At 46.1% G+C, this 9085-nt stretch overlaps 1 pseudogene across 1 annotated transcript; it reads left to right on the forward strand.

The window, feature by feature from the left end:
- Window positions 1-4248: 4248 nt before the first annotated feature.
- Window positions 4249-6051, forward strand: LOC311615134 (spermatogenesis-defective protein 39 homolog; annotated as a pseudogene). The gene is made up of 3 exons: window positions 4249-5119; window positions 5356-5684; window positions 5772-6051. The product of its transcript is annotated as a spermatogenesis-defective protein 39 homolog (transcript).
- Window positions 6052-9085: the final 3034 nt, after the last annotated feature.

Here is a 9085-nt window from a genome sequence, read left to right on the forward strand (position 1 = left end):
CAGGAGGTCACAGTTCAATTGCCGGTCAGGGCACATGCCCGGGTTGAGGGCTCGATCCCCAGTGTGGGGTGGGCAGGAAGGAAGCAGCCTGTCGATTCTTTATCATCATTGATGTTTCTCTCTCTCCCTCTCCCTTCCTCTCTGAAATCAATAAAAAATATATATATTTTAAAAGAAACTGTTGTCCAGAGTTTCTGTTTCATGTCTGCACAGTCCAATCCAGAATGGGGCTAGCTTAGCTTGTGTTCCCCACTGCCGTTCATCAGTCCATTGTGTGTGGGGTCTGCAGGGCCACATGGCTATGGAGGAGACATGAGCAGGAGTAAAGCCAAGAGAGCCTAGAGCCCCCAGCCCAGCAAGAGAGAGAGTGAAATTTGGGAATTATATATCCCCAAATTTTCATGGACTTGTGTAGGCCCCACTCATTCTAGCCAATGATTTCTGTTCCCAGATTTTTGGGTTTGTTTTAGTTTTTTTAAATTTATTGATTTTTTAGAGGGGGGGGGTGGAGAGAAAGAGAGAGAAATGTCTGTTCTACTTATTTATGCATTCATTGGTTGCTTTTTGTATGTACCTTGATAAGATCAAACCCCCAACCTTGGTGTAATGTAAGAACACTAACCAACTGAGCTGCCTGGCCAGGCCTGTTCCAAGGTTTGAGTGACAGGCAGGTACCTTCCCTATGTCAGCTGGATTCACTGCGCATGCACTCATCTTCCCCTTTGTCCAAGTCCTTCCTCCAATAATCTGCAGGGAATGGAACAGTAGTTCCCTGGAGAGTGGAAATCTGCAGCTTCCTGGTGGAGCTGCCCAGATGGTCATGCTTATAATGTCTGGCCTCCCTTTTTCTCCTTTCCTATTACTAATAATTAGCTAATTACAATGACATCAGTCTGAACACCTGACAAGTAGAATTGATTAATCTCAATAGCGGCTGAAACCACTCTGTTTTGTTTTTTGTTGTGTTTTGTTTTGTTTTGTTTTGTTTTGTTTTGGCTTAATAAAGGAAGCAAGAGTGGTTTGCAAGAGAATACAAAGGATGCAGCCTTCATGACATCCAAAAGCTCACTCCCAGATTAGTCTAAGACAGTGAAAACCTTTCATTATTTTTTAAAATATATTTTATTGATTTTTTTTTTTCAGAGAGGAAGAGAGATAGAGAGTTAGAAACATCGATCTGCACACCCGCAACCAAGGTACATGCCCTTGACCGGAATCAAACCTGGGACCTTTCAGTCCGCAAGCCGACACTCTATCCACTGAGCCAAACCAGTTTCGGCAAAGCCTTTCATTATTACAGGTGGTAAAGATTGAGAAGACAAAGGCCCTTTATGAACTGGCATCCCTGGTGACAAATTCCCCTAAGAGGCCGGTCAGACAAAAAGGCAAGATACCAGTCAAAAGGTTACAGCTGCCCAGTCGCAAGCCCCAGATATTCCTGTGCTTCGATCCTACTGGATGCCGCCACCCGGAACCCCCAGTCTATATGACTGGGTGCCAAATGCATGCCAATCTGTTCACCATCGGGATAGCAGAGACAAACGAGGAGGTCAGATCCAAGCTCTTAAAACAGAACAAGACAAAGAAACACTGACCGTCAATGGATAAAAACCTGAGTCACGCCAAAACCGGTTTGGCTCACTGCATAGAGTGTCAGCCTGCGGACTGAAAGGTCCCAGGTTCGATTCTGGTCAAGGGCATGTAACTTGGTTGTGGGCACATCCCCAGTGGGAAGTGTGCAGGAGGCGGCTGATTGATGTTAATCTCTCATTGATGTTTCTAACTCTCTATTTCTCTCCCTTCCTCTCTGTAAAAACTCAATAAAATATATATATATTTTTTAAACTGAGTCACTAGGCCCAATAAGCTAGCTTCACAAATTTCTCCTGCCAATCTAAGGAAAGAAAGGACTCTCAACACTTCTAACTTCCACCAAAACCCACAGAGATCAGGGAGATTGACAAGGTAAGAATGCCTACCTCTTGGCCACATTTTGTCAGACATCAAAGAAGTTTCTGCTGCAGCAGCTCCCAGTAGTCAGCATGTCCCAGCCAATGAATTCTCCTGGCTTACTTGCCTAAACTTGGGAAAGAAAAATTTTACTCTGCCTTTCAAGGTTTTTCTGGCTGGTCTAAACAAATTGGCATGAGACATTAGCAAGAGAAAAACAAAGTTTAGTAGCATGGGAGAGACCCAGGGAAACTGAGTAATTCTCACCAAAATGACAAAGCCATCACCATAAATGCCACCTTCACCTAAAGACAAAAGAAGACTTTGGGAATGAAGACAGTTATCAAAGATTTCCAGAAAAAGCACAGTAAATAAGAGTAAGATTGTTGCCGAGACTGGTTTGGCTCAGTGGATGGAGTGTAGGCCTGCGGACTGAGGAGTCCAGGGTTTGATTCTGGTCAGGGGCATGTACCTTGGATGCGGGCACATCCCCAGTGGGGGTGGTGCAGGAGGCGACTGATCGATGATTCTCTCTCATTGATGTTTCTAGCTCTCTGTTCCTCTCTGTAAAAAATCAATAAAATATATATTTAAAAAAAATGGTAAGATTGTTATGAAGATTTAAGTCCATGTCTTTTCAACTGATAGTGAAGGACGGCCTGGTCCAGTGAGGGAAACACCCTTACAGATGGAGATTTTTGTTAAAAATATAAAAGTCTTCTCTGGCCAGGTGGTTCAGTTGGTGGAGCACTATTCAGTACACCAAAAGATTGTGGGTTCAATCCCCAGTCGAGGCGCCTACCGACAGCAACTGATTAATGTTTCTCTTTCCCTCTGTCACTTTCTTCCCTCTCTTTTCTCTCTCTCTCCCTTTCTAAAATAAATGAAATACTTAAAAAAAAAAAAAAAAAAAAAGGAAATTAACAGTGTTTAGCACCTAGGATGTAGGATCGTGGGTAGGTTTCCTCTGAACTCGCCTGCAAAGTAGCTTCTAAATATCTTCTAGTAGACTGAACATAAACTGTGCACCTATGGATGAGGACAATGGGGGGTGGGGAGCGGGCGAAGGGTGGGGTGGGAACCTGGTGGAGGGGGGAAGAAACGAGGAACCTTTGTAATAATATGAACAATAAAGATTGGTTTCTAAATAAATAAATAAATAAATATCCTCTAGTAAATATGTATCTGATTCTTGGTCACATTCACCCTAACAGAAACCTGAGCCGCCACAGGGCCTAGATATGATGGATTTCAAAAATTCAGTCTTGTTACCTCTAAAACACATGATAAAACTAGTCAGATCTTGGTTACTGATTTTGAAGTTTGGAAACTAAGGTCATTGTGGCTGAGAGGTTAGCACCTGTTTCTAGAAAGTGTGGATGAAGGGGCGAGGGGTTGATAACAGGGGAGCTTCCCTAGCGAGGGGGACCCTGAGGACATCTACAGGGAGAGAGGTGGTCCCTCTTTCCCTCCTTTCTACTTCCTTCCCTCAGATGTCGGCCCATTTTCTCAGTCAGTCAGCAATCCTTTGCCAAATACTGAAGGCTGTGCAGGCACCGGACTAGACCCTAGGGAAAAGGGGTGAGAAGACAGGGTGCCTGTCCTCGGGAAGATCACACAGTTTACTGGAGAAGACAGACAGGAAAATCACATGAGAGCCCAGCATTAATTGAGGCACCTACAGGATGCTGCAGGGTCACTGAGGGACCGTTGGCTAACTCCACCTGGGGGCACAGGGGCTTCCCAAAGATGGTGACAGTGGGTCAGGTCCTGAAGGATGAGTAAGAGTTCTATGGGCAGACTAGGAGGAGGAAGGGCCTTCCAGGCAGAGGGAATAGCATGTGCGAAGGCACGGAGATGTGAGGCAGCACTGTAGGATTCATAGCTGGGAGAGCAACATGATTATACTGATTCACTCTGACTCAACACATGTGTGCCATGCACTAGGCTAGGTGGTGAGGATGACAGCATTAAAAAGCAAATCCCTTAACTCACAGAACTTACATTCTAGTTGGAGAGACAGCAAAGGATGAAAATAAAGCAGGGGATGATAACCGAGAGGGAGCACAGGATGGTGTTAAACAAGGGTGGCCAGGCAAGGCATTCCTGACCCAGTGACTTGGAGCAGGACTGAATGACGTGAGGGAGCAGGCGTTGGTGATGGACGGGGGAAAGGTAACACCAGGCAGAGGGAACTGCAGGTGCAAAGGCCCTGGGGTGGGGAACGTGTTTGGTGTGAGCAAGGAACAAGCAGGTAGAAAGGCTTGTCTGGCAGCCAAAGAGCCTGGCGCTGTCCTGATTGGGAGGGCTCTGTGTGGAAGAGATGAATCGGACAAAGGTTGATGAGGAGGAATATTGGAATAGCTTCAAGTTCAAGGCTTTCACCTTTGATGACGAAGATGATGAGCTCTCTCAATTAAAGGAATTCAAGTGGGCAGTGAATAGCCTTCGAGACTTCTTGGATGATGATGACGATGACCTGGAGAAAGTCAGCTGAACTGGGAAACCCATGGGAAGTATCTCATGGTCCCTCAAAGAGACTGCTGGTAACAGTGGATCAAACCATGAGGGGCGTGAACAGCGAAAGAGCCGAAGCAGCTTCTCCTCCTATGCACAGCTACCCAAACCTACTTCTATCTATTCCCTGAGCAGCTTTTTTTAGAGGGAGAACTAGACTTGGAAGTTTCCAGTCCCTTTCTGATGCTCTTTTGGACACACCTGCCAAAAGTTATGCTCCAGAGTTGGGGAGACCCAAGGGGGAGTTTAGGGACCACAGCAATGACTGGAGCCCCAGCGACATGGTGCGACGCCTTCGGAAGGGCAAGGTCTGCTCACTAGAAAGATTCCACTCCTTACGGGACAAGCTACAACTCTTAGAGGAAGCAGTTAGCATGCATGATGGAAACGTCATTACTGCCCTTCTGATTTTCCTGAAGAGGACACTAGCAAAGAGGTCCTCTTCCAAGAGCTAGAGGTGCAACAGGTCGCCCTGAGACATCTCATTCACTTCTTTAAGGAAATAGGGGATCAAAAGCTGCTTTTATGTCTCTTCAGATTCCTAGATAGAATGGAAGAGCTGTGCTGTCCCATTATCAAGAGCACTTGAGCATTCAGGACCCTGAGAAACAGAAAGAATTTCTTAAGACCTGCATCAGCTTGCCATTTTTAAAAAATATATATTTTATTGATTTTTTTTTAACAGAGAGGAAGGGAGAGAGATAGAGAGTTAGAAACATCGATGAGAGAGAATCATCGATCAGCTGCCTCCTGCACACCTCCCAATGGGGATGTGCCCACAACCAAGGTACATACCCTTGACCAGAATTGAACCTGGGACCCTTCAGTCTGCAGGCCGATGCTCTATCCACTGAGCCAAACCGGTTTCGGCCGGCTTGCCATTTTTAGTGGAAGATTCTGCACACATACAAGACCATTACATGCTCCTGGAACGTCAGATCATTATTGAGGCAAATGACCACCATCTAGAATCAGCAGGACAGACTGAGATCTTCCAGAAGCACCCTCACAAAGCTTCCATCCTCAATATGCCACTAGTGACAACACTCTTCTACTCCTGCTTCTATCTCTACACAGAGCCCGAGGGGACATTCAGCAGTCCAGTCAACCTAAAGAAGACAGTTAAGATCCCAGATAAACAGTATGTGCTGACTGCCTTGGCCGCCTGCAGCAAGCTCAGTGCCTGACATGATGAAGATGCTCCCTTTACCACAAAGAACTGACTGGGCTACACCAAGAAGAGAGCACCCATTGGCTTCCATTGGGTTGTGGAAATTCTGCACAAAAACAGTGCCCCTGTCCAGATATTACAGGAATATGTCAATCTACTGGAAGATGTGGACACAAAGTTGAACTTAGCTACCAAGTTCAAGTGCCACGATGTCGTCATTGATACTTGCCGGGACCTGAAGGACTGTCAGCAGTTGCTAGCGTACAGGAGTAAGGTGGACAAAGGATCTGCAGAGGAGAAGATCAATGCCATTCTCAGTAGCATGCAAATTCGGTGGAAGAATTAAGTGGCATCAAATACCCTGAGACCTGCCTCATTTCTTCCTTTCTTGCCTTTGAAAAGAGTGTACTCTCTTTTTTTGTTGTTGTTGCTTTGTTTTGTTCATCCTCACCTGAGGATATTTTTTATTGATTTTTAGAGAGAGTGGAAGGAGGGGGAGAGACAGAGAGAAACATTGATGTGAGAGACACACATTGATTGGTTGCCTCCTGCACTCATACAACCAGGGCTGGGAATCTGGCCTGCAACCAAAGTATGTGTCCTTGACTGGAATCGAACCCAGGACTCTTCAGTCCGAGGCTGAGAGAGTGCGTGCTCTCCTTTGGGAAAATTACAGCAGCACATCGGTTGGGCCTGCTATCAACAGGTGACACCTGCTACTCTTGGAACAGAAACTGATGCCTGAGCACTGATCTTCTGTCCAAGGGCTAGCATCTGAGGGCCAAGATCTAAAGCTTCAACTCATGGGAAAGATTCCCTCCACCTGGTGCTCATGTGAAAGTGGAGTCATTTCTAGACTGGGCTCATTTGTGGCAAGATCTCTCTTGGTCTGAGAAAAGTGACTATTCTGCTAAAGTCGTCTCCTAGACCAGTGATCGGCAAACTCATTAGTCAACAGAGCCAAATATCAACAGTACAACGATTGAAATTTCTTTTGAGAACCAAATTTTTTAAACTTAAACTTCTTCTAACGCCACTTCAAAATGGACTCGCACAGGCCATGGTATTTTGTGGAAGAGCCACACTCAAGGGGCCAAAGAGCCCCATGTGGATGGAGAGCGGCAGTTTGCCGACCACGTTCCTAGACTAAGAGGTGTAGTTATAGTGACCACTCAGTTCCTCTCAGTGACTATGACCCTGGACTTGGTGCTGGGCATGGCCAGTTCTTCTGTGAATGGAGTCAGAACAGAACCCAAATGGCTCTCTCCCAGGCTCCTCCAGAAGGGAGCTAGTGTTGCAGGACCTGCTAGAGGTGCCCTCACTCCAGACTGCACGGAGCACTCCGAGTCATGACAGATGGCCCAGACGTTGTGTCTTCAGCCAGAGTCCCACTGCTGCCCCGGTCTAGCCTCTGTTCAAGGACCTGTGGTTCCTCTCTCACCTGCAGACTGAGATGACCTTGTGTGGGTGACGAGGATATCCCCATTGCCTTTCCCTCTAACTCTCCTGCCCCAGACTGCCCACCTGTGTGGAGCTTAGCCTCGGCAGTACTGAGCTCTCCCGTATGCACAGAGCTCGCTGTTTCACTAGGAGCCTCCAGAAGTTCCAGTAGGGCTGACCTCAGCAGCATTTCTGACTGTTAGGATACTGAGATGGAGACTTTAGTATCATACTTGGTTTTTAAAAGAATGTTCTGTAATGCTAGATGCCTGCCCTGTACAATGTTAACCTCTCTTCTCTGTGAATGGACTGGGTTTCCCCAGACATGCGTAGTCTCCTAATAAAGCTGTTTCTTCCTTGGGGGGAAAAAAAGGAACAAGCAGGTGGGACTGGGGAGTAGTGGAGCAGCATGAAGGAGGATGGTGGGGGATGAAGTTGGTAGGAGATGGAATTGGTGAGATAGAGAAGGACCCAATCATGTAGGGCCATGTGGGCCACAGCAGGGGGGTGGGGGATAGAACTCATTGTAAATGAGATGGGAAGTGTTTGCTGAGACCGCATGTTATGGAATGAGAGGAAAGTGAGGTGTTAGAACAATGTAAGGGTTTTCACCCAAACTGGAAGGATAGAGGTGCCAAGGACACTGGTAGGAAGCTCAGGAGGATTTCAGTTTGAACAGGCTATGTTTGAGAGGCCCATTAGATCTCCAAAAGCTGTCAAAGAGACGTCTGGATGAGTCAGTATGGAACCTGAGCGGGGGTCAGGGCAGCAGGTGTCCATGCTGAGAGGCATTTAAAGACCTGAAATGAGATTTCTTTTTCTTTTTTAATATATTTTATTGATTTTTTACAGAGAGGAAGAGAGTCGGAAACGTCGATGAGAGAGAGACATCGACTAGCTGCCTCTTGCACACCCTCCCACCGGGGATGCACCCGCAACCAAGGTACATGCCCCTGACCGGAATCGAACCCAGGACCTTTCAGTCCACAGGCCGACGCTCTACCACTGAGCCAAACCGGCTTCGGCCTGAAATGAGATTTCAAGCTCTGCCGGCCAAAGTCCAAGGCCAAGACTCAAAACAAGCCCCAGGCTGCCACTCGGGCTCAGGCTCCCAAAGGTGCCCCCAGGAAAGCTCCTCTATCTACCAATGTGAGGATGGAAGGACTGGTGTGACCCTTGGGCTGCTGTCTGCATGGAGTTAGTGTCCTCCTCTGCTATCATCACTGAAGCATAGTAATGATCCCTCCTTTGGAAAAACTGCCCCTTGTTCCATAAGTCAACTCTGTTATTCTTAGACAGTCTCTTATTCTGTAAAAATAACTTTGTTTTTTAGCTTGAATAATAGGAAAGATAAACTTAACTGTCTGACTTTGCAAGCTAGCCACCTAAAGGGGCTGATACGCTGATACTGATAATAATTCCCATATTCTCATGCCAAGTGTTTGTTAATTATGTATCCAAGGTTACAGGTGTCTGTATAGATATGATATGTACTCAGGGTTACAAGTTGTCTGCAAAAATAACTTACACAAAGACCGAGAAGGATATAAAAATGGAATACTCTTTCCTGTGTTTGTTCAGAATTTGACAGAGGTATTCTGCTCTGAACCTGCTCGAAATAAAGATGATTTCTAACTAATTGGCTCATTAAGGCATCTTGTCTAGCTCGCTGATTGACAATACAACAGCACAAATAAACTTGAGGCAGGATCTGTCAGTCAAAAGAAGAAGAAAAATTTAAAGATGTGAATGCCAACAAGAGAACGCAGCTTCCAGATAACATGCCATTTCCTCTGCCAGAGAATAAAGTTGCTTTTCTTGTTGTATCGCAAATCAGCAAGCTGGACAAGATGCTTAATGTTTGCTAAATAACTGTTTGCTTGGCTATCTTTAACAATGGAACACGGAGAGGAATTTGCTAGGTTTCCCCCTGTCTCACACTAGTTCATAATAACTATGATGATAACTTCCTACTTGGATAAGGTGAGCAGACGTCCCGCTTTTGGC

Source organism: Pipistrellus hanaki (assembly GCF_964339955.1).
Source record: "Pipistrellus hanaki genome assembly, chromosome: X".
In the NCBI taxonomy this organism is placed as follows: Eukaryota; Metazoa; Chordata; class Mammalia; order Chiroptera; family Vespertilionidae; genus Pipistrellus; species Pipistrellus hanaki.